The following is an 8773-nucleotide window of genomic DNA, read 5'->3' as shown; positions in this document are numbered from 1 at the left end:
GGAAGGGTTGGGAAGGCTGCAGTGATGCTGTCCACGGTGTTACAGTGTTGGAACTGGCCAGTCAACTGAAAACCAGCAAAAACTCTGTCTCATATATGTCAATCAGGAGGAGTTTTTTGTACCTGAAATATGGAATTTTCTATATCCCCTTAGGAAAATTAAATGCTTCTTTATGAATTATGGATATCTCTTCATTTCATTTATGAAAGTCTGGGTGGATATTTCACTTCTTAATCTATGAGAGATTCAATTATTCAGGAAGCAAATTTTAATACAACGATGTTTACATGTAATACAGAGTATTGTACATTTCAAATGTGAAAATGAGGGTATACATGTCCTTATGGGACATGCCATTAGAAAATCTGGGTGTCCATTTTCCTATATTAAAGATGAAATTCTCCGTATTTCCAGGACCAAAAACTGAGCACAGTTTTTGTTACATGAAATATGCAATTGTTTCTATTTCCCTTTTGAAAATATAGCTTTGAACTTGGCAGTATGATAGATGAAATCTGTGGAATTCATGCACTAAAAGGTGGGTCCTTGATAATTTAACATGAATTATGGAATGCACGTTATTTCATGTATAAAAATCAAGGCACATACTTTCTTGCATGAAATATGGTATTCTCAACTGAATGTTAAAGTTTAATACCAAACAAAATTCTGTAAAATAATTGTCCATCAGTTAAAAATATATACTAACAAAGTTGCTTAAAACATAGTATTCCTTATATTTTTTATTTCACCATCTAGATGTAGATGTTTCTAACTGAAATAGGAAATTCTCTATATCTCATGTATGTAAATCTGCAAGCAGGGTCTCCAATATGCGGTAGTGAATTCTCTATATTTGACGTAAGATAAACTGCTGAGGAATCTTGGACATGGCAAAGTCGGATTTTTGTTCCTTTCACATGTGGAAACCAGGCCACAATTTGTCTTATAAGATATGAACTGTACATATTTCAGATATGAAAATTTGAATGAAGCAATTTTACATGAAATATACATTTAGTCAAAGCCTTTGTTTATCCAGAAGTCATGTATGGAGGTGAGAGATGAACTATAATGTAAGGTGAGCAGGAAAATTAATGCTTTTGAACTGTGGTGTTGGAGAAGGCTCTTGAGAGTCTCTTGGATGGCTAGGAGAAATCCAACCAGTCCATCCTAAAGGACATCAATCCTGAATATTCTTTGCAAGGACTGGGGCTAAAGGTGAAACTCCAATACTTTGGTCACACGATGTGAAGAACTGACACATTGGAAAGGATCATGATGCTGGGAAAGGTTCAAGGCAGGAGGAGGAGGGACAACACAGGATGAGAAGATTGGATGGAATCACTGAATCAATGGATATGAGACTGAGTAAACTTAGTGAGATGGTGACCAACAGGGATTCCTGGCAAGCTCCAGTTTATGTGGAGCTTGTTCAAATCAACAAAGATTTGAACATGATTGAGCCACAAAACTGAACCAAACATGGCCCTGTCCATCAGAACAAGAATCAGATTCCCCCTCAGTTAGTCTTTCCCATAAGGAAGTTTCCACAAGCCTCTTATTCTTATTCATCAGAGGGTAAAGAGAATGAAAATCATAATCACAGAAAACTATCCAAACTGATCACATGGTCCATAGCCTTGTCTAACTCAATGAAACTATGAGTCGTGGGTGTAGGGCCACCCAAGATAGACGGGTCATGGTGAAGGGTTCTGACAAAACGAGGTCCTTGGAGAAGGAAATGGAACACCTCTTCAGTATCCCTGCTTTGAGAAAGCCGTTAGCAGGATGCTATGGCAAAATATACCATACAGAAAGAAGAACTCCCAAGGGTGGCAGGTGCCTGATATGCTACAGGAGATCAGTTGAGAAGAAACTACAGAAAGAAAATTCTTGTTCCATGAAGGCATGGAACCAGAGAAAAAACAGCACCCAGTTGTAGATATGACTGGTGATGGAATGAAGTCCGATGCTATAAGGAGTAATGCTGCCATATAACCCAGCAATCCCACTGCTGTGCATACACACTGAGGAAACCAGAATTGAAAGAGCCACGTGTACCCCAATGTTCATCACAGCACTGTTTCTAATAGCCAGGACATGGAAGCAACCTAGATGACCATCAGCAGATGAATGGGTAAGAAAGCTGTGGTACAAATACACAATGGAGTATTACTCAGCCATTAAAAAGAATTCATTTGAATCAGTTCTAATGAGGTGGATGGAACTGGAGCCTATTATACAGAGTGACATAAGCCAGACAGAAAAACTCCAATACAATATACTAATGCATATATATGGAACTTAGAAAGATGGTAATGATAACCCTGTATGTGAGAGAGCAAAAGAGACACAAATGTGTAGAACAGTTTTTTGGGCCCTGTGGGAGAGGGAGGGGGCAGATGATTTGGGAGAATGGCATTGAAACATATATCATATCATATAAGAAAAGAACTGCCAGTCAAGGTTCGATGCAGGATGCAGGATACATGAAGCTTGGGGCTGGAGTACTGGGATGACCCAGAGGGACGGTATGGGGAGGGAGGTGGGAGGGGGATTCAGGATGGGGAACATGTGTACACCCGTGGCGGATTCATGTTGATGTATGGCAAAACCAGTACAATATTGTCAAGTAATTAGCCTCTAATTAAAATAAATATATTTAAATTTAAAAAAGAGTAATGTTGCATAGGAACCTGGAAGGTTATGTCCATGAATTACGGAGAATTGCAAGGGGTCAAACAGGGGGTGCCAAGAGTGAGCATCAACATTTTAGGAATCAGTGAATTAAAATGGACTGGAATGGGTGAATTTGACTCAAATGACCACTATGTCTACTACTGTGGGCATGAAGCTCTTAGAAAAAATGGAGTAGTGGCCATAGTCAACAAAGAGTCTGAAATGTAGTACTTGGAGGCAATCTCAAAAATGATAGAATGATCCCTGTTCATTTTCAAAACAAACAATATTACAGTCATCTAGTTCTATGCCACTATAAGTAATCGTAATGTTGAAGGAAATGAAGTAATAGCTTTTTCTATGAAGACCTACAAGAACTTATAGAACATACATGCATAAAATATGTCCTTTTCATCACAGGGGAATGGGATTCAAAATAGGAAGTCAAGAGACACCAGGAGTAGCACGCAAATATGGCCCTGGACGACAAAATGAAACCACTGAAAAGAAATAGAGTTTTGCCTAGGGAACACACGGCTCATACAAAGCACTCACTTCCAGGAACACCAGAGAAGACTCTACACAAGGACATTACCAGATGCTCATACTGAAATCAGATTGATTCTTTTATTTGTGGCCAAACATGGAGTAACTATATACACTCAGCAAAACAAGACTGGGATCTATTGTAGCTCAGATCATGATCTCCTTGTTGCCAATTTCAGGCTTAAATTGAAAAAAGTGGGGAAACCACTAGAATTTTCAGGTAGAATCTAAATCATAACCCTTTTGATTACACAGTGAAAGTGACAAAAGATTCAAGAGATTAGATCTGATAGAAAGGGTTTCTGAGTAACTATGGACAGAGGTTTGTGAAAGTGTACAAAAGGCAGTGATCAAGACCATCTTCAAGAAAAAAAAAAAAAACTGCAAAAAGCCAAAATGGGTGTCTGAATATACCTTACAAGTTACTGAGAAAAGAAGAGAAGCGAAAGCAAAGGAGAAAGACAAAGATATATCCATGTGAATGCAGAATTACAAAGAAGAGGAAGGAGAGATAAGAAAGCTGACTTTAGTGAAGAATGCAAAGAAACAGAGGAAAATAATGTAATGGCAAAGACAAGATATGTTCAAGAAAATTAGAGATACCACGGGAACATTCCATGCAAAGATGGTCGAAATAAAGAACAGAAGTGGTACTGACTTAACAGAAGCAGAATGTATCAAGAAGAGGTGTAAATAATACACAGAAGAACTATACAAAAAGGATCTTCAATATCCAGATATCCACGATGATCGCTCACCTAGAGCCAGGCATCTTGGAATGTGAAATCAAGCCATCCTTATGAATCATCACTATGGAGAAAACTAGTGGAGCTGATGGAATTCCAGTAGACCTATTTCACAGACTAACCAATGATTCTATGAAAGTGCTACATTCAATATGCCAGGACATTTGAAAAACTCACCAGTTGAAACAGGACTGGAAAATATCTGTTTTCGGTCCAATCCTAAAGAAAGGCATTACCAAAGAATGTCCACTATCACACATTTTCCCCCATGTCAAATGGGAGAGAAGTAATGCTCAAAATTCTCCAATCTAGGCTTCAGCAGTTCCTGAACAATGAGCTTCCACATGTTCTAGCTGAATTTAGAAAAGTGTGAGGAACAAAAGATCAAATTGCCAACAACCATGGGGTCATCAAAAAAGTAAGATATAAAAAAAAAAAAAAGACCTGTTTCATTCTTTATACAGAAGCCTTTGACTGAGGGGATCAGAAATAATTGTTAAATACATTCAAAGTGCTGGGAAAACCAACCACCTGACCTGCCTCCTGAGAAATCTGTACCTAGGTGAAGAAGCAACAGGCTATGGAGCAACAGCGTGCTTTCAAATAAGGAAAGGATTATACCAAGGCTGTATATTGTCACCCTGCTTATTTAATTTCAATGCAATGTGCAACATGAGAAATGCCAGGCTGTATGAAGCACAGGCTTTAAATAATACTGCTGGGAGAAATATCAATAAACTCAGAGAAGTAGACGACATCAGCCTTATGGCAGAAAATGAAGAAGAACTAAAGAGCTTCTTGATGAAAATGAAAGAGAAGAGTGAAAAATCTGGCTTAAAATCTCAATATTCAAAGAACTAAGATCATGACTTCTGATACAATCACTGATTAGTAAAGGGATGGAGAAACAATGGAAAGAGCAAAAGACATTATTTTGGTGGGTCCAAAATTGCTTCAGATGTTGACTTCATCATGAAATTAAAACATCCTCCTTGGAAGAAAGCTATGACCAAACTAGACAGCATACTGAAAAGCAGAGACATTGCTTTGCCAACAAAGGCTCACATAGTCAAAGATATGGCTTTTCTAGCAGTCATGTATGGATGTGAGATTTGGAGTCTAAAGATAGCTGAAGGTGGAAGAATCGATGCTTTTAATCTGTGCTTTTGGTGGAGATTCTTAAGGGTCTCTTGGCCTTAAGGTGGCTAAAGGAAATCGTTTCTGATTATTCATTGGAAGGGCTGATTTTGAAGGTGAAACTCCAATAATTTGGCCACCTGATTCAAATAAATGACGCATTTGAAAAGACCCTGACGCTTGGAAAGATTGAAGGCAGGAGAAGAAGAGGATGACAGAAGATGAGGTGGTTGGATGGAATCACCTACTCGATGGACACGAGTTTGGGTATGCTCAAGGAATTGTTGATGGACAGGGAAGCATGGCGTGCTGCAGTCCGTGGGGTCGCAGAGTTGGACAAGATCCAGAAACTGAACTGAACTAAACACAAATGTAGAATCACCTATATTTTTACATGCCAATATAACGATGCTGGATTTACTACATGATATATTGCATTTCTTTTTCACTTCATGAAAATATGGAAGCTGTTCTTCTTACATGAAAGGTGGAATTCTCTCCACCTCATGCATGAAAATCTGGGCGGTGGTTCTCTACCATTAAATGTGGACATATGTATATTTCACATATGAAAACCATGGCACTGAAGATTTGAATCTTCGATCTGAAGATAAGAAGAACCTGTATGAAATTTCAATTCTATTTCACAAATGAAAATCTGGACACCACTGTTTCTTCATAGAGAGTGTTTGCATTTCTCAAACATATATCAAAACAAAGAGTTCGTTTGATGAAATATGTAATGTTCTGTATCAGCTGTATCACAACTTAGGTGCAAATTTTCCATCTAGAATTTTGGACTTCTACGGGAGAAAGTCAAGTGGAACTCAAAAGCCTCTTGATGAAAGTGAAAGAGGAGAGTGAAAATGTTGCCTTAAAGCTCAACATTCAGAAAACTAAAACCATAGCATCTGGCCCCATCAGCTCATGGGAAATAGATGGGGAAACAGTGGAAACAGTGTCAGACTTTATTTTGAGGGGCTCCAAAATCACTGTAGATGGTGATTTCAGCCATGAAATTAAAAGACGCTTACTCCTTGGAAGAAAAGTTATGACCAACCTAGATAGCATATTGAAAAGCAGAGACATTACTTTGTCAACAAAGTTCCACCTAGTCAAGGCTATGGTTTTTCCAGTAGTCATGTACGGATGTCAGAGTTGGACTGTGAAGAAAGCTGAGTCCTGAAGAATTGATGCTTTTGAACTGTGGTGTTGGAGAAGACTCTTGAGAGTGCCTTGGACTGCAAGGAGATCCAACCAGTCCATTCTAAAGGAGATCAGTCCTGTTTACTTTGGAAGGAACGATGCTAAAGCTGAAACTCCAGTGCTTTGCCCACCTCTTGTGAAGAGTTGGTTGACTCATTGGAAAAGACTCTTATGCTGGGAGGGATTGAGGGCTGGAGGATAAGGGGAAGACAGAGGATGAGATGGCTGGATGGCATCACCCACTCAATGGACTTGAGTTTGAGTGAACTCCAGGAGTTGGTGATGGACAGGGAGGCCTGGCGTGCTGCAATTCATGGGGTCGCAAAGAGTCAGACACAACTGAGTGACTGAACTGAACTGAACTGAACTGATATAGTATTTGAGATCAGAATGGAGATTTTACCATAAAAACCTGGAAATCTCTATATTTCATACAAAGAACGGGTTCTGCAGCTACAGAAACACCTATGTTTCCTGTTTACCTGTTTCCTGTGTCTTGAATATTAATTTGTGTCTGTATATGTGAGATTGTTGACTCTTTTCTGTATATTTTTCTGCGTGGTTGTCTGTTCTTCCACAGTTGATGAAGAGATGAAGCTGACAGATCACAAGATGTGTAAGAAGAAGAAGGATCTCTCTTCATTTCCAAGACAAACCATTCAACAGCACAGTAAACCAAGTCTGTGTCCTGACCAGTTATGCTGAAGTAGCTGAAGTGGAACATTTGTATGAAGACTTGAAAGACCATCTAGAACTAACATCCAAAAAAAGACATCATTTTCCCCATAGAGGAATGGAATGCAAATGTAGAAAATCAAGAGATACCTGGAATAACAGACAAATTTGGCATTAGAGTGCAAAAGGAATCCAGTCAAAGTCTAACAGAGTTCTGCCAAGAGAACACACAACATATAGCACGCACCCTGGTCCACCAACACAAGAGAAGACTCTACTCATGGATTCACCGTAAGTTCAGGACTGACATCACATTGCAGCCAAAATGGAGAAGCAATATGTAGTCAGCAAAAACAGGATGGTGACCTGACTATGGCTCAAATCATGAATTCCTTATTGCCAAATTCAGACTTAAAATTTTAAAGTAGAGAAAAACATTAGACTATTCAGGTATAACCTACGTCAAATCCCTTAAGAAAGGCTTCCTCAGTGATCAATGCAAAGACATAGAGAAAAATAATAGAATGGTATGACTTGAAGTCTCTCTAAAAAATTAGAGATACCGAGGAAATATTTCATGCAAAGTTGGTCAAAATAAAAGACAGAAACTTCACGGACCTAATGGAAGCAGAAGATATTAAGAAGAGGTGGCAAGAATACACAGATCAGATCAGTCGCTCAGTCGTGTCCCCATGAATCACAGCACCCCATGCATGCCAGGCCTCCCTGTCCGCACCAAATCCCGGAGTTCACTCAGACTCACGTCCATCGAGTCAGTAACGCCATCCAGCCATCTCATCCTCTGTCGTCCCCTTCTTCTCCTGCCCCCAATCCCTCCCAGCATCAGAGTCTTTTCCAATGAGTCAACTCTTCACATGAGGTGCCCAGAGTACTGGAGTTTCAGCTTTAGCATCATTCCTTCCAAAGAAATCCCAGGGCTGATCTTCAGAATGGACTGGTTGGATCTCCTTGCAGTCCAAGGGACTCTCAAGAGTCTTCTCCAACACCACAGTTCAAAAGCATCAATTCTTCAGCGCTCACAGAAGAACTGCACAAAGAAAGTACTCATGAACCAGATAGCCAAAATGACCACGCACCTAGAGCCAGACATCTTAGAATGTGAAGTCAAGGAGTCCTTATGAAGCATCCTTATGAACAACGCTTGTGGAATTGATGGAATTCTACTTGAGTTATTTCATAGCTATGGGAATGCTTCATTCAATATGCCAGCAAATTTGGAAAACTCAACAGTGGACAAAGAACTGGGAAAGTTCATCCAATTCCATAGACAGGCAATTCCAAAAACTGTTCACACAACCATACAATTGTCCTCATCTAAAACGGAAGCAAAGTAATGTTCAAAATTCTCCAAGCCAGGCTTCAACAGTACATGAACCATGAAATCCCCGATGTTCAAGCTGGATTTAATAAAGGCAGAGGAACTAATAATCAAATATCCAACATGTGTGGGGTTATCAAAGTGACAAGAGAGCTCCAAAGGTGGGGAAAATCTATTTCTTCTTCATTGTTTATACCAAAGCTTTTGACTGTGTGGATCAAAACAAACTGGAAAATTCTTAAAGTGATAGGAATACCGGATCACCTTACCTGCCTCCAGGAAATCTGTTTCAGCTCAAGAAGCAACAGTTAGAACTGAATGTAAAACAACTGAATGCTTCCCAAAAGGAAAAGGGTATGACAAGGCTGCATACTGTCACCCTGCTTATTTAAATTGTATGTAATGTTCACTTCAATAGTTCAGTGGTGTCCAACTCTTTGTG

The sequence above is a fragment of the Bos taurus genome, chromosome Y, assembly GCF_002263795.3.
Source record: "Bos taurus isolate L1 Dominette 01449 registration number 42190680 breed Hereford chromosome Y, ARS-UCD2.0, whole genome shotgun sequence".
NCBI classification, from domain to species: Eukaryota; Metazoa; Chordata; class Mammalia; order Artiodactyla; family Bovidae; genus Bos; species Bos taurus.
Note: the sequence above shows the minus strand (reverse complement) of the source record.